This window comes from Glandiceps talaboti, chromosome 3 (assembly GCF_964340395.1).
Source record: "Glandiceps talaboti chromosome 3, keGlaTala1.1, whole genome shotgun sequence".
In the NCBI taxonomy this organism is placed as follows: Eukaryota; Metazoa; Hemichordata; class Enteropneusta; family Spengelidae; genus Glandiceps; species Glandiceps talaboti.
In genome coordinates this window covers 23956270-23970424 of record NC_135551.1, presented here as the reverse complement: position 1 = coordinate 23970424, position 14155 = coordinate 23956270, and the positions used below count along the sequence as shown (strand labels likewise).

The 14155-nt window shown below is 36.4% G+C and overlaps 1 long non-coding RNA gene across 1 annotated transcript; it reads right to left on the bottom strand.

Annotated features, from left to right (window-relative positions):
* Positions 1-12757: 12757 nt before the first annotated feature.
* LOC144432512 (uncharacterized) lies at positions 12758-13807 on the bottom strand. The gene is made up of 3 exons (XR_013480726.1): positions 13766-13807; positions 13285-13370; positions 12758-12859 (listed from the first exon to the last, which is right to left on the bottom strand). It is a non-coding gene; the product is annotated as an uncharacterized LOC144432512 (long non-coding RNA).
* Between the last annotated feature and the right edge of the window lie 348 nt (positions 13808-14155).

Below are 14155 nucleotides of genomic sequence, written 5' to 3'. Positions count from 1 at the left end.
TGACATGTTTATGCACACAGTGTTTAACGAATGATATGTTGCATTGACAGGTACTAATATGGTGGGTGTCAACTGTGATTTCGAGTTGGTTACCCGAGGTCGTGTGGACGGAAATTGGTTTCAAACGGAAGACAGTTGTTGCGTCACTGCCGTAGCTATCCTTCCCGATAACACACTATTGGGTGTTGGTGAGGACAAAATGTTATACACAAAGAAAGCTCCAAATGTTGGCAAGTGGCAAGGACCAATCGAGAATAGCTGCTGTGTCAAAGATGTCGCTGTCATGCCCGATGGCAGAATTCTTGGCACAACCCTTCACCATAAGATGGTAGTCCGTGCTGATTTACACAGTGATTGGGAAATTGTTCCAAACGGCAAAGGCGTTAGGGCGATAGACGTGTTCAGTGATGGACGTATACTTGGTCTATCTAAAGGCAGTTCTCTAAAAATTCGTAGTGGGATAAATGGTCACTGGCGATTCCTCGGCGGTGGTGGTAACAAGAATATGAGAGATATCGCTATACAACCTGATGGCACCATTGTTGGCGTTGGAAAACGTCGAAAGGGTCTGTACTTTCTTGACAAGGATGACAAATGGGGAGAGCTCAGAAAGAACAGCGACTGCGTTTTATCTATCGTGTCAAGTGGAATCCTGAAAGAATAACACATGTATGCCGGTGAGACCGACTTCCGGTACGGTGTCAATTTATGTGTTTGTTGTGGGGAACATATTCAATGTGTTCAATAAAAAGCGAAATTCAATAAAACGACTCAATACAAAAGATATTATTACTATGGTTGATGAATGTTACAATGTCTTATACCAGAGCTGACTAGATCTAACAAATCCTAAAGCAATGAACAGTGCAGTAATCGTATAATTACCGTGTAGTCACTTATCCGCCAAGACACCTCTGACTATGTTAGTAATCTAGGCCGTATAAATTACATGTAGTCACCTAGCTATCCCGCCAAGACACCTATGACTATGTTAGTCATCCAGACCATAGAAATTACATGGAGTCACCTATCCCGCCAAGACACATATGACTATGTTACTCATCTAGGCCGTATAAATTACCATGTAATCACCTATCCCGCCAAGACACCTATGACTATGTTACTCATCTAGGCCGTATAAATTACATGTAGTCACCTATCCCGCCAAGACACCTATGACTATGTTACTCATCTATAGGCCGTATAAGTTACCATGTAGTCACCTATCCCGCCAAGACACCTATGACTATGTTACTCATCTAGGCCATAGAAATTACATGTAGTCACCTATCCCACTAAGACACCTATGACTATGTTACTCATCTAGACCGTATAAATTACCATGTAGTCACCTATCCGCTAAGACACCTATGACTATGTTACTCATCTAGGCCGTAACGGTATAAGTTACCATGTAGTCACCTATCCCGCCAAGACACCTATGACTATGTTACTCATCTAGACTGTATAAATTACATGTAGTCACCTATCCCGCCAAGACACCTATGACTATGTTACTCAACTAGGCCGTATAAGTTACCATGTAGTCACCTATCCCGCCAAGACACCTATGACTATGTTACTCAACTAGGCCGTATAAGTTACCATGTAGTCACCTATCCCGCCAAGACACCTATGACTATGTTACTCATCTAGACCATAAAAATTACATGTAGTCACCTTTCCCGCCAAGACACCTATGACTATGTTACTCATCTAGACCATAGAAATTACATGTAGTCACCTATCCCGCCAAGACACATATGACTATGTTATAGGTGAACAATGGAACTTGCTTGAATTTAATAATGTTAACATGGAATAAAAGTGTGGATTCCATCGAAAAACTACACATAAACGCTTAAAATTGGTTTGTAACTCAGAAAAATACAAAATACTATAGCTAGGATAAGAATAATACTTTTATGTTTTCCTATATGCGAAATGGTCACAATTGTATATACTCCACGTATACACAGTAAATGAGAGTAAACACAGTTTATGAAATAAAGGTTTATGATGATTAATTATGTCTGCATGATCACAACCTCATTATGCTATGGCTATACCGTTTTTATTTACGTTTGCCCATCATCAGCCCGTCAATCGTGGTTTGTCGATTCAGCTGTTCGGCCGAATAAGTACGTGTATAAGGCCTAACAAAAACAAATGTGTGGCTCCGATTACGCTCAATTTTAGAATAGGTGGGGTAGGTAGAGTTTTTATTTCTTTTTTATATGTATTTTTCATATGTGATTGTCTAGTTCAGGTAGTTATGTTTTCCGTTGTTTTCCATATGGTCTCTGTGTTATTGGTTTCATCTCATCAGATGTACAGCCATTACAGATTGGACGAACAGTGTTATATCAATTTTTTCTTTTTAGATTGATGTCAGTTTTTCGCATCCACTATATTTCATGCGAGAGTTCACAATTTTCGCGATTTTATCACTTTTTTCTCTCTCGAATACGTAATAAAACGTTTAGGGTCCGCGTGAAAAATTAGGTAACAATTTTATTGCAGGCTTAAGGAACCTATTTTAAAATTGTGCATATCGTGTCTGCATTAAGAGGGAAGGAGAACAACTTGTTTGCACTTGTTTACTAATTTACGACCAGAATTTTATTTGCCACGTGTTGCTACATGTATGACGATGATGATGATTGATATGTGTCACAAAAATGATGATTTTAGTAAAGTTTCTTGTCGGGGTCAGCTACTTAAGGTTGACCAGTCACACAGTTGTTGGCAGGTTATGGACATTGTCTGGAACTGAACTTTGCATTCGTGAACAATTGACAATCTCATCCATGAGTTGTGTGTGTTGCAATGCCGACAGCGTGTCCCAATCAAGTCTGCGATTTTACACCGAACATTGTGTGCAGTTTTGTTTGCCACAACTAGCCATCAGTAAATTTCAAGTGTATTCTAAGTTCATTGAATTAAGCATATTTTCGTACAAGCATTTTCGCTGTATAAGTGTTTCATGTTTTAATTTAGGGAGAAATTAGACCGTTAAACCTGTGACATCTGTATGTATGTATGTATGTATGTATGTATGTATGTATGTATGTATGTATGTATGTATGTATGTATGTATGTATGTATGTATGTATGTATGTATGTCTGTCTGTCTGTCTGTCTGTCTGTCTGTCTGTCTGTCTGTCTGTCTGTCTGTCTGCCTGCCTGCCTGCCTGCCTGCCTGCCTGCATGCATGCATGCATGTATGTATGTATGTATGTATGTACTGTGTGTGTGTGTGTGTGTGCGTGCGTGTGTGTGTGTGTGTGTGTGTGTGTGTGTTCTTTCTTATTTATCCAGTAATTGAGGTCCCTCCCCCATCCTGTACTTCAGAAAAACTCGACTATCGTGACAATATGAGTTTCAGAGTCGCTACTGTGACATCATGGATAGTATCGTTTTGATTAATCCAAATACATGTAAGGTCAGAAAAAAAAATAGAATTTTTTTTGAAAATAAGGACAAAGTAGGAGATTTAGAGGCATACATTTATCAAACCATAGACATAATTTAAAGTCTGACAATGCTTTAATATGGTATTGAAATACCAGAATTGGGACAATTGTACTCTGCACAGCACATATTATATGGCTATGAAGTGTATTTTATGAAGTGTATTTTGTTGTGGCAAAGCTGAAAGATATTTTGCGGATGTGCACTTGAATTGGTAAATAACTTGGTGAAGTTTAATTTGGTTTCAAAAAAACACGAATAAAGGGCAACACATTACAAGACTTTCAGATGGCCCAATGACTGCTCAGCCCCCTTCCCATGGTCGTAAATATTTGCTCCTTCCTTTTAGTGTACGTTGGAACAGCTTAGTTTAATCTCAATTCACTCTTGTATGCATCGTCAGAGCCAAGTAAGCCACAGTATAAGATTATATAATTTGGAATTAACTCAAATGTCACTTGTATTATTCAGAAAATATAAAGAAATCACCTTAATTTTGAAACAAAGTGTGCATTTTACTGACACGTGAAGCCCGCATGTCATGAAGATATATTGACCATCACCAAAAAAAAATGAAATGCCCACAATATGGGTAGGTTGGGCCCGTTGAACAACCTTTTCATTTCTTTCTGGCCTAAGAGGTACATCTGTGTTTTTAGTTTATATTTCTGAAAGTTTATTCAGTTTTAGAATACTTTCTAAACACCATGTATTAGAGAAAAATGGATATTTTTTTGAAGACAAATAGAAGGTCCATATAACATTACTCATAATTATACATCCGAGGCAAAATGTGATGGGAGTTATTTTCAGTACACAATGTGCACTGTACTGGAAATTTGGCGACTTTTCACTAATTGTTCTGTCACTTAACGAGTTCTAACACGATGTTCACATATAGATATGTTTACCTGTACTTATATAATGCCCACAAAACTTTACCTAAAACCATAACTTTTCTGTGTGTAACCAGATCGTGACGACATCGCCATTAAATACCACTAACTGTCTTTGAGGTAAGAAATATTTAACGCATAGTTGACTGTTGTCTGTCTGTCTGTCTGTCTGTCTGTCTGTCTGTCTGTCTGTCTGTCTGTCTGTCTGTCTGTCTGTCTGTCTGTCTGTCTGTCTCGTCATATGACACATTTTTTGAACATCTTTGAAACCATGATTGTACCAATCCTTACGTATGGCTCTGATGTTTGGGGCTTCCAAAGTTAGGTCCCATTAGAAAGGGTGCGGCTTCTTGCTTATAGATTATTTTTAGGTGTAACAAGTAATGCCCCAAACTGTGCCGTTGTTGGTGTCTATGGAAGGTACCCTCTCCATCTAGTAACCGCCAAACGCTGTGTCAAATATTGGGTGAATACGCCATGTTACAGATATCCAAAAGGGTGTTACAAAATGCTTTACCAGATTTAGAACTCAGGTGTGTGCGTGTTAAAAGACGTGGGCTAGGATATTAGACATTTATTGACAAATTACAGACAGACTGGGAACAATATAAGCTGACGACACACACCCACTTAGGCCAGAACAGTCGACGTATAGAAAGAAGCGGCAGACTCAGACTACCACGCACCAGAACATTAACAACACGCTATAAGCAATCATTCATTCCAGCAGCAATCGAGTTATCGTCGTTCTTTTATCCTGGTTATGTACGTGTTTTGATTGTGATCGAAGTCTTGTTTTTTATGTACTCGTTTTATTGTTTTTATCTACTCGTTTAAATTGTTTTATGGCAGACACTATAATTTCCTGACAAGGACCAATAAAGTTGTATTGTATTGTATTGTATTGTATTGTATTGTATTGTATTGTATTGTATTGTATTGTATTGTAATGTATGGAATGCGCAAGAAGTACAAAATGTCAATGTATTCGTAAAAATTTTGTACATAGATTTAAAGTGTATCTGTCCTCAAAATGGCACAGTGAGATGTCAACGTTTGATAATTACAGGACTTTTATTACTATCTATTTGTTTTTAAATTAGGTTGTCACCGCATGATGGTGGCACGGTTTAGGTGCTCGTCTCTTTGCTTGAAAATTTAATCTGGTAGGAAGATCAATATAGGATTGATCGTATTTGTGCACTTTGTGACCTTTTTGAAGTTGAGGACGAGTTCCAGTTTCTTTTGAAATATCAATTTTTTAAATCAATATCGTAAAAAGTGCATTTCACAATATTTTTTTTACTCTGTTAAAACTTATGATCAGTGTATAGAGATAACGCTTTCAGATGATAACGATACAATGCAAAGACTAACTGCTTTTTTGTTCCATGCCCCTTCCCTGAGAAAAGATAATATTGCTGGAACCTGTGACATTAAGAAATTGTATATACAATAAATGACCATAATATATATAATCTCTCAGAAGATAGGAGATAAAGCAAATTGTTTCTGTTACCGGTGCCTTGGTAATTATAAGATTTAAGGGTGTTTTAATTTAGATAAGAGGAAAAGAATGGGCAAGATGTCTTTATTTAATCAATAAAGAGAGCTGAAAGAGAGAAAACTCGGAAACCTAGCCAGGGAAAGAAGGAAAAAAGTTTTATATCACCAAAAGAGTAATCACTCAATTGGTCAATATCTCACAAAAAAATAGGTTTTATTTCACCAGAAAAATTAAACATCAATCGATTAAACATTCAATTAAATAATCAATCAATCAATCAATCAATCAATCAATCAATCAATCAATCAATCAATCAACCAATCAATCAATCAATCAATCAATCAATCAATCAATCAATCAATCAATCAATCAATCAATCAATCAATCAATCAATCAATCAATCAATCAATCAATCAATCAATCAATAAATCGATCGATCAATCAATTACATGCCTGCTGTCCCCTGTGCCTAAGGGCGATTTTTTTCGATAACACAAAGAAATACAATTGTACTTATATGATTGCAGAGCTAACAATCTTCTGAGTTCCTGACAACGTAGAAGGATTATTATATGCTAACCCCACACCTAAAGAATATTGAATGTTGACCAACAATGTTCATTGACTTTGCCGCTGCTGATTTACAAAAGTTATAACTCACAAGCAGTTCAAAGGTTTTAGCATTAAGCTTTCGATTTGTCTTGGTCGACGACTCCTATCAGATTGCCAAATTCCATAGTTACAGCTGACCACTAGGTGGAGGTAGGATCAGCCTATTGTAGATGTTTGGAAGTTCGGTACCATGCCCCCTGTCTATGTTGATCTTGGGACTGTAACGTTTGTTGTTGAGAACCTCCCTGCTCTCTCTCAGGAAATGTGGAGGATGCATCAATAATGGAAACATATAATGGAAAGAAAATTATGTTTACTGCAGTACTTGTTTAAAAAAAATACTAATGAAAATTACTCTCTTGTAACCAACAGATATACAATCTGTTCGAGACTCCTTTAGCAGTAGAAATGGAATTCGTAAACTTGAAAATTGCTGTGATCCTCCAGTTCCTTATTGCCACGGTGACATGTCTTCACGAAGGTAATGTATTTCTAAGTTATTTATTTGTCAACACTAGATTAATCCGTTATTAAATCTAATGACATCTAAGAGGAAATGAGGAATTAAAGGTAAGGGTAATTTCCAAATTAGAAATTATGATGTCCCATTGATGAGTTTCTACTGTTAATATGCAACTCAATAAACGCTGCCATTTTTAACTTTTTGGAGTAACGGTAAACTGTTTGCTATTTTGTTTATGAAAATTAGAAATACGAAATAACCCTATTTTTCACCTGGCCATTTGGAATCATGCCTCCAATCCTAAGCCAACATTACGGGTTTTGTATGATAAAAGAAACATACGATAGAATCATCGCAATATTTTTAATTCATATTTGAATTTTTGTAGTGGTCTATTTTGTATTTTAATGATGTATTTATTTATTTATTTATTAAATCATGTATGTATGTATGTATGTATGTATGTATGTATGTATGTATGTATGTATGTATGTATGTATGTATGTATGTATGTATGTATGTATGTGTGTGTGTGTGTGTGTGTGTGTGTCTGTCTGTGTGTGTGTGTATGTATGTATGTATGTATGTATGTATGTATGTATGTATGTATGTATGTATGTATGTATGTATGTATGTATGTATGTATGTATGTATGTAGCTAGGTAGGTAGCTAGGTAGGTAGGTAGGCAGGCAGGCAGGCAGACAGGCAGGCAGGCATGCATTCATCATTGTATGTATGTATGTATGTATGTATGTATGTATGTATGTATGTATGTATGTATGTATGTATATTTATTTTGGCATTTGTACTTTTTTACTTTTTTACCATTGGATTACATTTATAGTTTCGATTCAAATCTCAGTCTGATAGATTTAACCACACTACTTGTCTGTGACTTAACGTTATACATTGTTAGATCTAATATTACGACATCTAATGAGCAAGCCTTAATTATGGCTAAAGGCTCTCTTATAAAACCCATTTTGTCTTGATTTCGTATTTATAGTTGTGTGAAATTAAAGAAATCAATTGTATCCATTTTCGAATATGATGGAAATTAGAAAAGGGTGTACCAGGAAATACTAGTAATAGTACTAAATTAGAATTTGAGTAAGAAATAATAAGAGACAACGGAAACAGAGAGACACGGGTGTTAGAACGTTCTCAAATAAAAACAACACCATTTTCTTCCTAATGAGTAGAACATACCCTCGTATTTGGTAATAACATCAATAATAGTCCTTGTATACCATTATAAACAAGCTTCTGTGCAATGCCTGGGAAGAGACAGTAACTGTATCCATAAAACTGTGTAAAACATGACCACTAGATGGCGCTAGTCATTAAGTGATAAGAGTAACAGATACGGAGCCTTGAGTTCTGACATGACAGTACTTATTGTTACAGTTTGGTGATACTGTTTGTATTGGCAGGTACTCAAATGGTGGGTGTCAACTGTGACAAAAGGGTAGTTACACGAAGCCATGTGAATGGCGATTGGTCTAAAGCACAAGGTAGCTGCTGTATCGAAGCCATAGCAGTTCTGAAAGATGGAACGTTATTAGGTGCCGGTGAAGACAAGATGTTATACACTAGGAAATCTCCACATGTTGGTGATCACTGGGAAGGACCGATTAAAGACAGCTGCTGTGTTAGAGATGTCGCCGTCATGCCAGATGGAAAAATTCTTGGTGCGACAGCTGACGAAAAGATGGTTATCCGTGCTGATTTATACAGTAATTGGGAGCCATGTAAAAACAGCAAAGGTGTTAGGGCGATAGATGTGTTCAGTGATGGACGTATACTTGGTCTAACTCAAGGCAGTGCTTTGAGAATTCGTGATGATATTGATTCCAATTGGAAGTACCTAGGTGGTGGTGGTGATAAAAATGTTAGAGATATCGCAATACAAGCTGATGACACCGTTGTTGGTATTGGAAAAAGCAGAAAGGGCCTGTACTTTCTGGACGAGAACAAGAAATGGGGAGCGCTGAAGGAAAACAGCGGCTGTGTCATGTCCATAGCATCGGCTGGAGTCCTAGTAGAATAGTCGACATCACTATAATTAGCGTACTAGATTGTCAAGCAAATGGTGAAGGGTATATTAAACAAACCTTACATAAGTGTAATTACAAAATAGATACATTGTTGATGTAAAGTTGCACAAGTAGTACCTGGAGTATTATTCTTTCCATGAGACAACCAACAATAAAAAATGTTAAAATACCAATAAAAAGACGTTGTATTTGTAAATTAGGGATCGATTTGTCCAGAGGTATAGTACAGCAACAGTTTGAATTTATTGTATCATTGATACATATGCGTACAGTTACACAAAATCGCCGGTTTATCCACAGGATACGGATGACTTTAAAAAATAAAGGCATGTAATTTTAACTCTATATTGTAAAGGTTTTAAATCGGGTATAATAAAAAGTGTAGCTTCGAATCCTTTGCATTAAATGTCGATGATAATAACACAATGCACACACTACAGTATAAAATACAAGCTAGCATCTATCTATCTATCTATCTATCTATCTATCTATCTATCTATCTATCTATCTATCTATCTATCTATCTATCTATCTATCTATCTATCTGTCTGTCTGTCTGTCTGTCTGTCTGTCTGTCTGTCTGTCTGTCTGTCTGTCTGTCTGTCTGTCTGTCTGTCTGTCTGTCTGTCTATCGATCGATCTGTCTGTCTGTCTGTCTGTCTGTCTGTCTGTCTGTCTGTCTGTCTGTCTGTCTGTCTGTCTGTCTATCTATCTATTTATCTATCTATCTATCTATCTGTCTGTCTATTTTTCTATCTATCTATCTATCTATCTATCTATCTATCTATCTATCTATCTATCTATCTATCTATCTATCTATCTATCTATCTATCTATCTATCTATCTACACTCGATCACTCCCCTTTATATACTTATACCACTCTATGGCTTTATTTATTTATTTATTTATTCATTTATGTATGTATGTATGTATGTATGTATGTATGTATGTATGTATGTATGTATGTATATGTATGTATGTATGTATGTATGTATGTATGTATGTATGTATGTATGTATGTATGTATGTATGTATGTATGTGTTTGTGTGTGTGTGTGCGCGCGTGCGTGCGTGCGTGCGTTTGTCTGTCTGTCTGTCTGTCTGTCTGTATGTATGTATGTATGTATGCAAGTATGTATGTATGTATGTATGTATGTATGTATGTATGTATGTATGTATGTATGTATGTGTCTGTGTCTCTATTTCTGTGTGTGTGTGTGTGTGTGTGTGTGTCTGTGCGCGCACGCAACAAACCGACAACTTCCCCCCACGTTTACATATATACTGGTGTTACATCAGTGCGTAATATGGTCATCGAGATGATCCACATTCAAACTGTATTTCGGGTACAGACAATGAAAATACCATGATAGCATCAATTATTAAAAATAAAGACATTCACAACTGTTTGATAGCATACATCATATGATTTATTATCTACTATTTCAACAAAGAATTTCGTAAGATAGCAATATAGATTATTTTCAAAATCAACAGTCCGTCGATAACATAAACATCTCGGTATCAATTACAGACTGCAAAGTATCAGCAAATACCCAAAGAAAGAGACTTTATGCTCGGTCGTTCCCGTTCAAATCATTACGAAAGTGTTTTATGAACAATAATAATGTTTTTTGACAAAATTTATGTTTCACAAGACAAGGTTTCACATGACATGACATGATAAAGTTAGCTTAACAAAATATCATGCTTCACATGACAACGTTTTAATTATTACATGACAAAGTATATGTTGCATAATATGACAAAGTTTAAGTTGCCCATAAAACTGAACTGTTATGTTGAGCATGGCAAATATGATAAAGTTTAAGTTGCACATAACAACTGTTATGTTGCGCATGGCAAATGTATTTTATTTTCCGCATGAAATAGATTATGTTTCACATGGCAAAGGTCCTGTTTTACACGACACCGCGTATGTTTCATGTGTCAAGAGAGAGGGGCTACTTGCAGTTGTGCTGCAATTTCAATGGATGCCTGGTGTGTTCTTGTAACTACCCTAGTATTTCCCGATATACCCAACAACGAAGCAAACGTCCACACAACTGTAAAGTACACTCTAGTCACCCTTGTACAGATAACAAACAAGTACCCAGAAATAGCTCAAACAGACTCTGACTAGAAGGTTTGATTCGTGAGTTTACTTCCCAGATCGATATGGTATTATCAATGTAACCCTTTTCCCAGTTCCTTCTGGAACCAGTCCCAATCTTCCGAACTTGAATTGTTCTTTCTCTTCTCGTCTTTATTGAGAAATGTCTTCACATTATGTAGTTTCTATTAGTACTCAGATACGCCATAGTGTCTTTTATGTGATCGGGTACAATATGTAAATCGTCATCGATCTGTTTATGATATTAAAATGACAATCCAGAAGAATTGAAGTAATCGTGATACCAAAGCCATATGCTTCCATTTTAATCTTCATGGCGACAACTCATCTGATCATAATATCTCGATGCCAAGTTTTCTCGCCACCGTTATAGCCACGATGAAAACGATCCCTTCAGTAAGCCCATTTTAGAATTGAGTTCAATATATTTGTTGGGATAAATATTGAAATGTTGATGTGAGTCTCATTGGAATATGTCCTTCATGCTAGGACACCAACAACCAGTATATGTTATCACAATAATAGTTGGCAGTATACTAACTATTTCATGGCCATGTTTTAACAGTTTGTTGGTAGAGTTTGTGGAAGAGAAACTATTCTTGCAATGGAAAGAATCGTTGTTGCCGTGAGGATTATAGATACTGAAATTTTATAACGTTGTTTATGAACCAGTCATGACGCATACACTGACTATTTCACGGTTTTCAGGGAACACAACTTAGCCTTTTGGGAATAATGAATATACGAACAAGGCTAAATTCGCATAAGGTACGATAAAATATGCTAGCACGTTACCATATCATATTTAGGGGCGTATATATATCACATTATAATATGTTTGCATGTATGTCAATTGTAGGACAAATGTGCAAATAAAATGGTGAGTTCATTTTCTGGAAATTACCCCCAAAATCATCAAATTCATCTTTTTTTGTGAATTACTAGTCTTCAACGTACCTAAACATATGAGACATAACCCGAAATAACCCTAACCAAATACTTAGTTTACCCAGCAGTGTGATTATAATAGTTAATCTAGAGTATACATATGCTACTGGTAATAACTTCTAGTGGTGGTCCATCTTCCCTGCATGTTATGGTTACTCGATAAGGATGCCAGTGGAAACAATGGATAAAACGCAGTCACTGTTCTCTTTGATGTCGCCCCACTTTTTCTCATCGTTCAGGAAGTACAGGCCCTTTCTGCTTTTTCCAACACCAACTACGCTGTCGTCAGCTTGTATAGCGATATCCCTGACATCACGGTCTCCACCACCACCCAGGTACTTCCAATCTCCTTTCACTCCTTTTCGAATTTTTAGAGAACTGCCTTTAGATAGACCGAGTATTCTTCCATCACTGAATACGTCTATCGCCCTAACGCCTTTACTTTTATCGACTTTCTCCCACTCGCTATTTAAGTCAGCACGGACAACCATCTTTTCCTCAGGAGTCGTACCAAGAATTCTGCCATCGGGCATGACGGCGACATCTCTAACACAACAGCTGTTGTCAATCGGTCCTTCCCAATCACCAACATTTGGAGATTTCTTGGTGTATAACATCTTGTCTTCACCGGCACCTAATAACGTCCCATCATTTAGAACTGCTATGGCTTCGATGCAACAACTACCCTGTACTTTAAACCATTTACCATTCACATGGCTTCGTTTAACTACCCTATTATCACAGTTGACACCTAACATCTGAGGACCTGTAAATGCAATATTGATACCACGTCACATATACACTTCAAAAGCTTTGAGGTGTCGTTACTATCATATCATTAAAAAATAACCATATTCCTTGATTAACAAGATATACAAATGGAATAAAAATATTATGTCCAGTATATACAGCTTCCTGTTTTCTTTGTTCTTCGTGTACATATGATTTCCTCAAAATTGTTTGAGGTGAAGTGTAAGCTCAAATCAGGAAAAGACCATGTCCAATTGATAAAGCTTGCTGTGTTCCGCGTTCATAAGGTGTTGTCTAAATTGTTTGAGATGATATTTAAGTGGGGAAATCTTCTGTCCTGTCTGTAATGTTTGCTATTCCTGGTGTATGTAATTTGTGTCTTTAAGTTCTAAAAAAAGTATTTGAAAGATTTAATATTTGTAGGTGGACTAAATACATTACCTTCGTCCTGACAGATTACTATGCCAACATGGCAGAGGATAATTAGGAAATTCTTCACAAATCTCATTCTGGTATGACAAAATTATCTGTAATTAAATAAATAAATAAATAAATAAATGAATAATCTTTATCTGGTAAATCAAATTAATATCAATATATTAATATTGAATGAGAGAGAGAGAGAGAGAGAGAGAGAGAGAGAGAGAGAGAGAGAGAGAGAGAGAGAGAGAGAGAGAGAGAGAGAGAGAGAGAGAGAGAGAGAGAGAGAGAGAGAGAGAGCTATATGTGTAGTCTTTCTGTTTTCAGGCTATTCCTTTATTTATTGTTATTATTCCTCAACAACTATTCATTCGCGGCCTCTTTCTTATTTCACCCTTCAATGTGAGGAACTTTAAATTTCATAAAAATATGATTCCATTTTGACAAAACCTTCAAACCTGTCAAAATGGACTTGACATCAAGAAAGTTACAAACTCCTTACCTGCAAAGTACAGTAACGGATATCGTTGTGGGTGTAGACAGCTTACAGCAACTAATGTTGATGTAGACTTAGACAGGTTATGTACATATATAGATGAATTATGTTAATAACTGACCTTAATTTAAAGCCTGGCATATAAATGTTTCCTAAGTACCAGCAAAACTGTCCTTTAACTGAAGACTTGTCAACGTGCACGTGGATGTCAACATTTCTGACAACCATTATTAGGTATGAATAATAGTGTACTCTATACTTTGTACCAGCATAAAACACTTCTAAGCAGTTCAGAAAAGGGGTAATGCTTCTTACATCAATGGTATGGGACAATGCTTCTTACATCAATGGTATGGGACATTCAAATGTATTTTAAAGTGGATGTACAATAAAACA